The 12381-nt window shown below is 38.0% G+C and overlaps 1 protein-coding gene across 5 annotated transcripts in view; it reads right to left on the reverse strand.

Annotated features, from left to right (window-relative positions):
* Positions 1–12381, reverse strand: part of LOC128861319 (uncharacterized) — a 42536-nt gene that overhangs the window by 24856 nt on the left and 5299 nt on the right. The window contains exon 1 of one of the 5 annotated variants that reach the window (XM_054099369.1): positions 8131–8202. The exons of the other annotated variants lie outside the window; for them this stretch is intronic. The gene's annotated coding sequence lies outside the window, so the exon portion shown is untranslated. Of the gene's footprint in view, positions 1–8130; positions 8203–12381 lie in introns of those variants that run through there. 5 annotated transcript variants of the gene reach the window in all.

Consider the following 12381-nt stretch of genomic DNA (forward strand, 5'->3'; position numbering starts at 1 on the left):
TAAGACGCCGCCGTGAACGTTTATCTCATAAGCCTTTCTCGCCTTTCACTGCGAGGAATCTCCAGCTTTCCTGCACTAAATTTACGGCGACCCTCTTTACCGCCTGACTGGAGGAAGCCAAACTGAAGCTAAAGGTGAAAGTCGATGACACACCAATAAGAACCGTTAATAAGCCCTTTGATAGTTTGCTTTCATTTTTAGCGCATACAACCGCGATTTCCACCAAGGTCCAAAACCGCAACAAGGCCCTCAAATCGCTAACCGGCAGCGCTTGGGGCAAAGACAAAGAAATGTTGCTGGCGACATTTAAAGCAATTGGGCGGCCGGTACTGAATTTCGCCCCTCTGGTCGCTTGACACTCACAGTGGACAAAGCTCCTGACCTGTCAAAATACTGCTATCAGTACATCCACGGGAATTCTCCTGTATCCCCTGCAACATGTTCCCAACGAGGTTTCCATGCTCTCTGGACGAGATCCAGGATGCTAAACGATATTCACTGGGATACTCTCACCACCTTCCTAAGCTCCCTACCCCCGAATACCGTTATCGGAGGTCTACCATCAGCTATTACAGACGAAGAGCCTCGGCTACTTCTTAATACATCATATATTTGTCCGACATGTGAAGGCACACCGCACGATATTTACGATATCTATTCATATGCCCTCTTAAGCCCATTCACCCAGCGCTCCTCTCTCTCCGGACTCAACGTGTCGAAACAGCACCTTCCCTGTGCCTACTGTTAGTTGAGTTAGACGTTGACGATCGGTGATCACATCGCACTAGCAGGGCCTAGTGCTCTGCTACAACTACAACAACATCGCCGTCGTTACCTTTGTTAAAGGGTGTTTCCTAAGGCCCGGTTTTCGCTTAAATTCCACCGCAGGCCTGGGCTTACACAAGGATTATCCCAGAGAATATAATGAATCTGGCTTTTAAAACCGCAACTATTGTGGCAGAAATAATATAAGAGCGTTAAAATATGGTCTGTTTTCCTTTTGAGAGGCTTCTTAGACGAAAAAGATTGCAATTGTTATGACACATATATTTTTCATAATATAAATATACAGATACATTTTAATTGACCCCATCCATTTCTCCCATTTGAGTAGCCGAGTATTCAAATCGAACTACAGGTCACAAATCAATGTAGCCGCAATTTATAAATATTTATGCAATATAGTATTTGGATTTCTGTTTAAATAATAAATAAGTACATATTAATATCTCTTGGGATAAAACGTGGATTGATATTATGTCCTGGAACACACAAATCACCAATTCTGTTGCAGCTGAGGGGAGTCCCTGTACAAAAGAAAGAAAACCCTTGCATTAAAGAAGGGAAAAACAATCCAGCATCACCGACCTTTATTTCGAATATGTGGCAGAAGATCGCCACCAATTTAAAGGCGGTAAGCAACATAATCGGAGGAGGAGCTCGGCCAAACACCAAAAGAGGGTGTACGCGCCAGTTATATATATATAAGCCACATAATCATGCTTATTCATATACTTACATATGCACTCATATAAATTAATCTAACGAAATGGTTTTTATTCTAGGGAATGCGAAACTGGAGGAAGTAATCAGGTGGTTGCATAAAATATTATAATTGCAGAAGGCAATAAGACTGGAGGAGAACGAAATCAAGTGTCTGAGTTAACAAACTTTGAGCAGCAAGCGTTGGAAGCATTTGGAAATGCAAACGCAGAAGGGCATCCAACGTACCCTTATTTTCCAAGAAAAGAAATAGTAAATACCTATGAATGTGCAAAAGTATTTAACATATAATTTTTTTCTTCCCTTGAAGGCTCTAGAGAACATTCCGTCATTCGTTGTGGCAGAAACACCATCCCCGTTGACTTCTCCGGTTGCCGTGGATAGCGTGCTCGATGTTGCACCATCTTCATCTTCATGAATTAGCAAAAGCAGAAGAAATGCGATTGACATTATAAACTTGAAAAGTAAGTTTTTAAACAGTCTCTATTCATGTGCACCCTTTTATTTACACCTAACATGGTGGTAACAATGTTGATCAGAATAGACTGGTTATTGGGTAACTCAAAACGGTTAGATGTCTGGAGTCTACGAGTATGTCGACATAATCCTTAAATATACGAAAGTCGTTTGAAAAGTTTGTGCAAAAATAAAAACTACTTAATTGTTTCAGGTTAATAATCTTCGTCCAACGCTGTACTAGTTTGTGGATCCCTTCCTAGCAATACGATTTGTCGAAGTCTGAAAAATAGCCATTCGTGTCTGCAATCAGCTCTTCATTTGAATAAAATCTTTTTCCCTACAGCCATTTCTTCAAATTTCGGAACAAATGGAGAATAGGGGAATGTGAAACGAATGTGAACCCTATTTCCATTAATTTCGGGACCACAAATGCTGACGCGTGAGCTGGTGCGTTGTCGTGATGGAAAAGGAAAATCACTCGACTTCCTCGATTCGAAGGAATGCCAAACACAAAAAATCGATCTAGCAGAAATTTGATGTGTGCTCTTCCAAAGGATGTTACTAACTAAACATAAACCATCTCTCTGACTTTGCAGGCACTTTTCAAAGGACTCTCGCAATTTTTAATTCAAATCAATTTACAAGATATTGCATAAGTAAAAAGCTTTTATTGTAATCAAATTTTGTAATAAACAAGTTTTTACTACTTTTAATTCGATATTTAAAGTTTTTCGAAATTCGGAAGCTAAAAAACACGGGCATCCCTAGTGCACGAGCTAACTGTTTTATGGTCATTGCTGCTAACAGAAGTACCTACGTGACTCGTATTTATGTCCAGTAAGCCATGAAGAGGAAGATGTAAGGCAAGTGTTTTTCGTATGCCTATCGTATGCGCCTATCACTTATTTAGCTACACTATTAGAAAATCCGATAACACCAGAAAACATAGTCGACTTCATGAGGTCTTCAAAGCGCGCGTGGGATATGCAGCGATATCAGCGATATGCAACACGCATTAAAGCACACAGACGTCTCCGCGGTTAGCGGCAGCTAAATATACGATACTTCACAAAGAAACGGACTCTTCAGTCGAAGTATGGCAAGTATGGAGAGAGGTGGTGGACAGGCTCAACTGTGGTGGTTCCCTTCGGAAATAAACAAAACTGGTGGAGGATTTAAGTGTATGCAACTTTTAACGGACCGCATATGAAGAGGAACTCATGTAGAGCCTAGTGCTCAACCACTTTCCGCAGATTTAATTAACGGTAGTACCGGGAGGGGATCGCTACCTTGACGATAAGGGTTTAGTTCGGGTTAAAGTCTCACACTGACGGGGTAAAGCCTTTACTTCCTCCTCCCAAAACAAAAAAAATTATGCATCCGAATGTTAATCGTCATATTTGCATGCTTACGTCCGCAATATTGGTGAAAGCGACGATCTTTGAGATAATTTGATTTATTTAATGCATAATGTGAATACTGTGCCAGGGGAAAATATTGTTTCAAATCATTTTACACCAACAATTTGACTATCTTGAATAATTAATCGCCTTGATTGCGTTGGAAAGCACTAATCCTCTCCTCGCATTATTATTTTGTTTGGGATAAACTTATAGAGGTTGTAACAAGATAGTTTACAACGCAATTAAATATGTGCGCGTATACGCATTTGCGTATTTATCCAATGTTTATAAGTAAGTAGCTTAAGTCGACAAAGATTCCTCCAATGTCGCTTAAGTCGTACTTGCGTGGAAATGAAAATGAAGCTCAATAATGGGAATACATGAAAATGTATGGTGGAATCAGAAACACGCCTGATATATGGTATGCCATGTACATATGTATGCGCATACATAATTATGACAAGATAGCTGAAGAGTGATCCCGGCACATTAAATACCATTGTAGACACATACAGTTTTTAATTTTTCAAATTAGTGGTAACTTTTCATATTAATTTCCTATTTACTTGTACCCCTGCATACATATGCATACACACATACCTATGCTCGTACGCACATATTCCCGACACTAATAATGAAAGTGCGCCAGGCACTATTGACAAAAGTGCGTACATTCGCCTATCTGTCAGGCTGAATATTAATGAAGCATATGTGAGAATTACCACCCAAATGTGAATTAGGCCACAACAAAGGGGGAAGCCTGAAGAATTCCACAGACTGCTTATAAGAGTTGAACTCAAGCCATGCACCCACAAATTGTCGAAATCCCGCCATTTCGTCGGCGTAGCGTTTAATTATTTAAATTACTATGTATATATGTACATATGCATGTATTTATGTGGCTATATGAATTGTGAATTGTCAACTGTCAAAAGCATTAAGCGCCATTACACACATGTGGCAAAACGATTCTCTAAGCAACCGCACTTCCAAGCGCCCTGACACGCAAACCCATCCTCCAACGGTGCGTCATGCGGTCAAATGTTGATGTATTAATAAAAAATATTTATACGTTCTCGTACTTACATATGTGCACACGTACAAGAGTATATAATATATGACTTAATTTATTTTTCCGCTTGAGTAAACGTCATATAAACTAATCCAATATCATGAGAAATGCCGTTTGAAGCGCTTATGGACACAGTGTCATTGCCATAATGGACAACAAAGAACTCGTCCGACCATCAAACGATCCGTTCATCGATCTGTCCTATCATATATTCGTTGTTGACTGAAAGTTGCGTTGAACTTCCGCAGTCGCAGTCGCTTCTTTGCCATCTTTCATTCGATTTAGCGCATATCTTTCCAACTCCATGGAAAGAGTGTTAATTGATATCGAACGCTTGGAATAAAAGCCTTGGGCGCTCAGTCGTCGCCTTGTCATAGCACCACCTTGCACTCCGCTCCGTGCTTTACACAATCTATGCAATCGAGTATTGATGCACTAAACGATTTCAGATCTGCCCATCGTCAAACATTCGGACAGACAAATCACTTTAAAAGCAATCAATTTAATTTTTTCTTAACTTTTATTAATGTGCACATAAAAAAAGGTAAAAATACTGAAGAGCAACGGGATATAAATAATGTCTTTTATCTCTTTTACTAGAATTATTTATGTAGATATGTGCATGTGGGCACATATGTGTGTATATATGTAATTTAGCTCACAGTTATTAAATTAAAATCCTACATTCAGAACAAAATGAGGAAAAAATCTAAAGAAAAAAATTATCTTCAAAGGTAAAGTATCCTAAATTATCCATAATACAAATGCATACAGCCAGCTAAACATACAAGTATACGTATATGTATATTTAAGTATGGACTTCATAATCGTATGCACATTTTTCCCACATGAATTAGATACTAACGCCAACAATTCCTATCTATGTAAGTACCGAGTTATTGAGACATTACGAGGCAATGACAACAATCACTTTTCAAATTCCATTCAAGCAGAATGCGATATGACGACAAACTTAAGTTCCGCTGCCGCTGACGTGCTTCATCAACGCCTATCAACGTGCGAATAGGCGATAATTTCCGCAGACAGCCGTTTAAATTTAAAATAATTCGAAATGAATTATAAAACCTAACCGGATAATGGAAATCGATTTGCTCTTAGTTTTCTTGTTAAAAGTTTAGTTGATTCGACTGTTGCCTCTGCGCGACAACTTGGGTGCGTGTTTTTGATTTGATTTCCATAAATTTAATTAATCGCACTTCGTAACCGGCAACTGCTAACAGTTAATTGCCGATTTGACAATGTGCAGATACTGTTAAAACGCTCAATCCACCAACCATCCATCAACCAATTATTTCAAAATTCTGCAGCATATGGTTTTTTACATCTAATGGTCAATTAATCTTTTCTCATAATTCATTTTCAATGATTCACTTCACTTCTTCTTCTTCCAGTGTTTTTACAGGCGTTTGTAGGTAAGGGTTTAAATGAAAAAGCTTCGTTATTTGTTTCTCTATTATGCGAGGTCGCGCCAGGTATTCATACCAGGTGTAAACAGACCCTTCTGAGCCTGATTCTTCCACTTGATTCTTCCTTGGTATCGGTATTATCTTGCAGTATTTGCTACATGGCAACGCTATAAGTCATCAATCATTCGTAGGTTATGTAAATTTCAATTTGCTATTATTTATTATGTTTACTCTTCTTGTAACTTCCGCGTGCAATTGATCTTGAAAAGTTGAAATTTTGCAAAACCTAATATATCTTCCGTTTGGGAAAACTTCGAACGTGGGCTTTTCTAAACATGCAGCATGTAAAATATGTAACAAATTGATGAAGTACTCCGTCCCTTGGGAAAGACTTTTCTCGGAAGCACAGAAAGAACCTGTTTAATTATATATATATATAACTCATATTAGTTTGGGAAAAAAGAAATATATTATTTGATCGGTATGGCTGTAGTGATCGATATCTCTTAAAGAATCGATCAATCAACTAAAATGTATGCTCTAGCTTAAGGTGCCATTTCACACTAAACAAATTATTTTGCAGGTTTTGTTTATTTCATTCAGTTGTGAGTTACAGGTTGTTAGCAATGGAAATCAGCAAAGAGAAAATTCGATACATTTACAGTTCTTCTTTGATAAAGCGAAAATGCCACCTAGGCCGCTGAAATTGTTAATGGTGCCACTGTAACAGTTCATTGCGTGCATTTTTTGTTTCGTCGATTCCGTTCAGGCATTTTTGATGTTAAAGAAAATGTCGATAAAATCACAGAAATAAGCGAAGTTGACCGGCATAGTAGTCTTGGCATCTCCCAGGACCTAAAGATCGACCCTAAAACAGTTTTAAGCCATTTGCGCAATAAATTTAAGCAAAAATAATAGATTTCTTTTTCCCCAAAGTAGTATTCAATTCTAAAGACGAAATTAATAACTTAACCAATTTGTGACAATTTATATGTCTCCTCGAGAATTTGTTGTAATAATAATAGACGCAGATCTAGATTGACAGCTTACAACAGCTTAGATTACAGCAAATACAATACTTCCCCACTAAATGTAATACATTCTTTGAGTGTAGAACTGTGCATACAAACCCATTTAATTTCAACTCGAAATTTTCGTATCTGATTACAAAGTGAATGTACACAAATTTGGCACATATCAATTGCTGAACGTTTTTCTCCGGCTTTCCTGAGTGCTTAGATTCGTGTAGTTAGTTTGCGCCATAGGACAGTGCAAAATGTCAAAACTATTTGGCCAAATGTGCGCAAATGCTAATTGAATCGGAAAGATCAACCACTCGATACGCCCCAATTAGGGTACGCATTCGTGGAACACGCACTGGCCCCACGCTGGAAATGTATGGCGAGGTGGCGCCAAATTGCCCACACTACTGAAGCCTCTTAATAGAGGCTGGTTTTTAATAAAACTTAATGCTTGCCGTCTTATTTATTAAGTATTTATGTATGTTCGTATGTATTTATGGGAACTCTCTGGTTGTCAGAATGCTTCGATGCATATGTAAGTACGTATGTATGTTCGTATTAATAACTCGTATTTTTATATTTATTATAGCTTTTTTTCTCTGGTATCACATGCGAGCTGCCGCCTGGCAGATGTGTATTTGTATGAGTGCATAAGTGTTTAAATGGCGATTTGTTAAGAAGTGCTATCCATGGAAGTCACAATTGCGAAATGTATGTATGTATGTGATTAACGGATGCACGAAATATTTGTATATTCGCATAAGCGCTTGCAAATCTCTATAAACAAAAAATGTTTGTGCTTACTTTAGCATGAGTGTGAAATCGAAAGTGCGCATATGTATGTATTGTTGTTGTATGTTGTCAGTATTCTTGTATGCACCTGCAGTTATTTCTATTTAAGATCAATCGAATGTTTATTATCGCACGTAGGACAAACGAAAGCCATTACGCGATCAACGAATACAAGTATGTATGTGTATGCTTTTCCCAAGCCGTCGGCTGCAGGTCGATGACTTTTCATTGATTTTTTTCTGATTTAAAATAACAGTTGATTGTTATTATTTAAGGAATATTACGCCTTCCATGTGTATCTTAGCAGTATAAATACTTATGATTTATATTTATGGATGTAGGGAAGTTAACATTAAAGACTCTGAATTTATTCTGAGGTCGTAAATCATTTCCCAATATTTATTGGACATATTGAATATTGTAAATATACATACTTATTTTTAAACATTTACCTGCATATGTATGTGTGGATTAGTGAATTTTATGAGTCATAATCTTATCGAAATCCAAACTACAGATTACTTTTTGCATTATTTTGTAAGTTTCTTTTTAATTATGCGAATAAAAATATAAGTAGTGAATGCCTTGATTTCGTCATACAAATGGAGGAACCTACAGCGTTATGCCTCTTCCGAACGGGGGATATTTTTTATGAGAAGCTTCTTCTTGGCAAAAACTCAAATTTTGTTATGGTGATATAATTACTTGAAGCAACGATCTCTATTAGAAGTCCGTAGTGGGCAACGAGCCCATGACCAACCGATTGGGTATAACGTATAAACCAGATGGACTAATACTTTCGATATTGACGTTCAATTAATTTTAAATGGCAACTGAAAAAGTGTTGTGTTTGATTTTTAAAATTATTTTTGTATTTCTCGTTGTGATGCATTTGCAATTAATATAGATTATGCATTTGAAAATATATAAGTAGACAAAATATCAGCAAACTATGAAATCTATACACAAAATCCAAAGATGTGGCCAACTTCAAACCGTTAATCGACTCTCACCAAATTTGAACGAATCAACTGATTTGCTGACGTAATGAAAGATATGACAGCGGTTTGTTTACAATAGAGGTCTTCAAAAACTGAGATGGTGTGGGTGATATATGAAATAGTCAACGCAGCCACTGCTGCTGTTACTTCGCTGCCCTCTGAACAACGACTGATTGGAAGAGCGTAGAAATGCGTGTGAAATGAGCGGCCACAGTTCTGGTGGTGAGTACCCGATGATGTTATAGCTGAAATTGCTCTCACAATTTTGCTTCGGATGACCAAACCTTGTACCTAAGTTCATACTCGTATGAATATTTGGTCACAGGGCTAAACACCAAAATACCTGTGAGGTGGTTTCCCCTCAAGATGAAAAAGTTTAAGGTGTTGAATACCTGTAATCTGTTCCTGGAAAGGTTAGCTTCGTATCTACTATGCCAACACTCGGCATTCTCATATCCACGGGTGGGTCCAAGGCGGTGAGGTAATTTCTAAGGTTAACAAAACCTGCTAAAATATTGTGGGTTTCCTATCCGGATATTGTTCGTTATAGGTAAATCCGACGTAATTTTATATAATAATACTTTGGTTCCCTCTTGCAGCAGCTGTCTGGAGGATGTGGTGAAGTCAGCCCAGAACCTTCTCCTCAGCTGTCCTACTTCGCAAATCTGGTTCTCACTTATTTGCCACGCCTGCGGGTTTGGCAGGTTTAAATATGAACCACCTGATATATGTCATCAGTAGTACGGAGCTGCTAGCACAACCGTATTTGGTCACCGTTCGGTCTTCTTCATAACTCTCAACCTGAATATTGGGCTTCCACGTTAACTTACTGTCAAGGACTAGTGGCAGGTACTTCAAATTGTCAAATAGCATCACGAAAGTACCCCATAGGTGGTTGAGTCCGATGTATTTTATATCTCTTCGTGAATAAGACGAGTTGCGTTTTGAGAGGATTCCCCAAAATTCTGCAGCCATTTTACAAATGCGTTTAGGGAAACCTGCATCAAATCGTGCAGAGTGTCTGGTTGACTACGACAACCCAGAGTAGATGTGAGAAACATCCTATTATGGTGTGCCCATTCTATAGATAAACGTGATATTTGTAAAGAGATTTTGTGTTTGCCTTCTTGAAGATATTATGGAAAAAGAAAAATTAAAACAAAATATATTATCCGGGATCTTATTGGATATCACTCCGTAGAATTTCTTCAATATTTTGTGAAACGTAGACATTTTTAAGAATCCCTTTGGAAGCAGTCACCAACCTCCAAGGTAGCGAAGAAATGTCGCGCATCTCTTAACGAGATCGCTATATCATTTCGCCCGAATGTAGCATGAGTGATGAATAGCGATATTCAGCACCATACTTCCTAACGAGAACGTAGGGAATGACAAAAAAAAGTACTCCTTAAAATTCCATTTGTGAAACAACATCAATACGCGCGCCACAAATAGAAAGAGGAGCTCGACCAAAGACTCAAAAAAGGGTGTAAGCGCCATTATATGTACCTCTAAAAATATATAAGTTATTTCTTTTTGGGAAATTTTTAAGAATAGAAAACGTACGATGGCGTAAAAAAGTCCCTACAGAATTGCCCAAATATTGCGGTCGATTCTCAATGCTTAATGACATCCCTACTAAGCCAAAATATGTATAGCTTTAGCGCACTGATTTCTGTATAACGGGGCAGTCCTTATAGAGGCCTTGAGTGCAGACACATGACTTCTGTAGGAGCTAATTAAATGAAGAAGAGGAAGAAAGGTTCTCGGATCTTCTCTGCCACTGCTCTATCCAGACGAAGGTTCAGCTTAGGTAGACAATCCAGTTCAATTTAGGTAGACGATTTTTTAATGAGTTAGGAGACAGAGGACCTCTAAAGTTTTAAAAAGTTCACATTGGCATTAAGGAGATCAGGACAAGTTCCCCATGCGGCATCACAATGGGCTATGAGCCCATCCGCTATAACCTAACCTGGCATTTCTGGTAGCTGAGTTGTAGATCCGCTGGGATGAGAATTTACTTATATACAAAAAAGAATGAGGGGAAACCATTGGTTTGCAATGATAATTTAGCAGTTTCTGTGAAACTCTCTATTAGCTACGGAGCAAATTGAAGTATCAATTAACAGAAGAAGCTGCAATACAAAGGAACAGAAATCGCAGCAGAGTAACGTACTTTTAAACATTTCGGTAGTACTCGTATAGATAGTTTTCACAAATTTTGTTGCGTTAAGTTTAACCAAGAGAAAAAACTTGCGCTTCCAGAAATACACCCACGCTTTGGATCTGGGCCCCACGGAACTTCGGCCGCAGGGACTGTAGAATGAAGATAAGTATATTTTCTTGTTCGCTCAGCATTTGATTTCAACGAATCAATGATTAAGGTGCGTTCACTTTTTCTATATAATGTATGTGTGTATGAGCGTAGCTATGTCCGCGGCAGAACTGAAATTTACGACACTAAGACGTTAACCAGTTCTTAATGTGACACAAGTTAATGAAAGTGAGCACGCCGCGTTACCGACGCACACTTAGCATTCGTCGTCAACATTGTGCTTCTAAATGACTCCACGGCCCTGTCTGTTTGCCTGTCAATCTGTCTGACTGGCAATCATAACATAAATAGTATGCGGTGTTTTTAATTTATATATTTATTAATATGTATATGCAGTTGTACATGTGTAAATATGTAATATTGTATGTCCTATGAAGATTTATTTTGCGTACATGCAATTGCCTAACGAGGTAACGCCTGCAATGCCGGTTAATATGCAAATGCTTGCACATATACATACACATGCAAATACACACATACTTTAGCCAGGTAAATGCATGCAGCCAACGAATGTGAATGTGAACATAAAAGTAAACGCTCGGCCTGAGCTAACAGTCGATTCTTGTCTACTTTAATTGCGAGGCGTGGGTGTCGGGGGTGTGATCGTACTTACTTACATACATTGTATTTGTATACCTTTGCATGAGTATGTGTGAATGTATATACATTTATTTAAAACTTCAAACTAAATGTGGTTTAATTAAACGCAGCTAAAATGTCGATAATCCAGCCATCAACTCTTTACGATTTGATGTAAAAGTAATCATTTGAATTGTATTGCTACGGTGCTGTGTTGGTATGGTAAATTAATTCGAAATGGTTATTTAGACAATATTAAAATCATAAAAAACCGACTGCAAACTGTCAATACATACATACATACGTTAGTGAAATATATATAACATACGAGGTGTGGTTATTAAATATAGTAACTAGACTATCAAAGCTATAGGACAGGCACACCAAATGTGAGCCTTAGTTAAAAGTCTAGCTTTCTCGTTTGAATAAAGAGTTTCTTGTTTCTATAAACAACTCAATATACATAGCATCGTTAGAGCAATAAGAAGCTCGGAAAAACGTTTGTGCTGTCACATTGAATATCATTGAAAATTACCTAAGTTGTTGTTAAGAATAACACATATGACGAATCGTTTTCGCTTTTTGATCGATCATTGGAAGATCTTGGCTTCGGCGAAAATCTTCAAAGCGCGAATGCGTAACCAGAACTCCAGCCAATAATGTTTGCTTTTTCCCGTACAAATTATATAGAAAAACGCTTAGAATTGTGGAAGGACAGGCCAAGACAAAGTGCCGGCTTATTCCGTATTGTCTGCTAAGATGTTTCTAGCCAAGTATAGCAAGATAAA

Source organism: Anastrepha ludens, chromosome 4 (assembly GCF_028408465.1).
Source record: "Anastrepha ludens isolate Willacy chromosome 4, idAnaLude1.1, whole genome shotgun sequence".
Taxonomy (NCBI): Eukaryota; Metazoa; Arthropoda; class Insecta; order Diptera; family Tephritidae; genus Anastrepha; species Anastrepha ludens.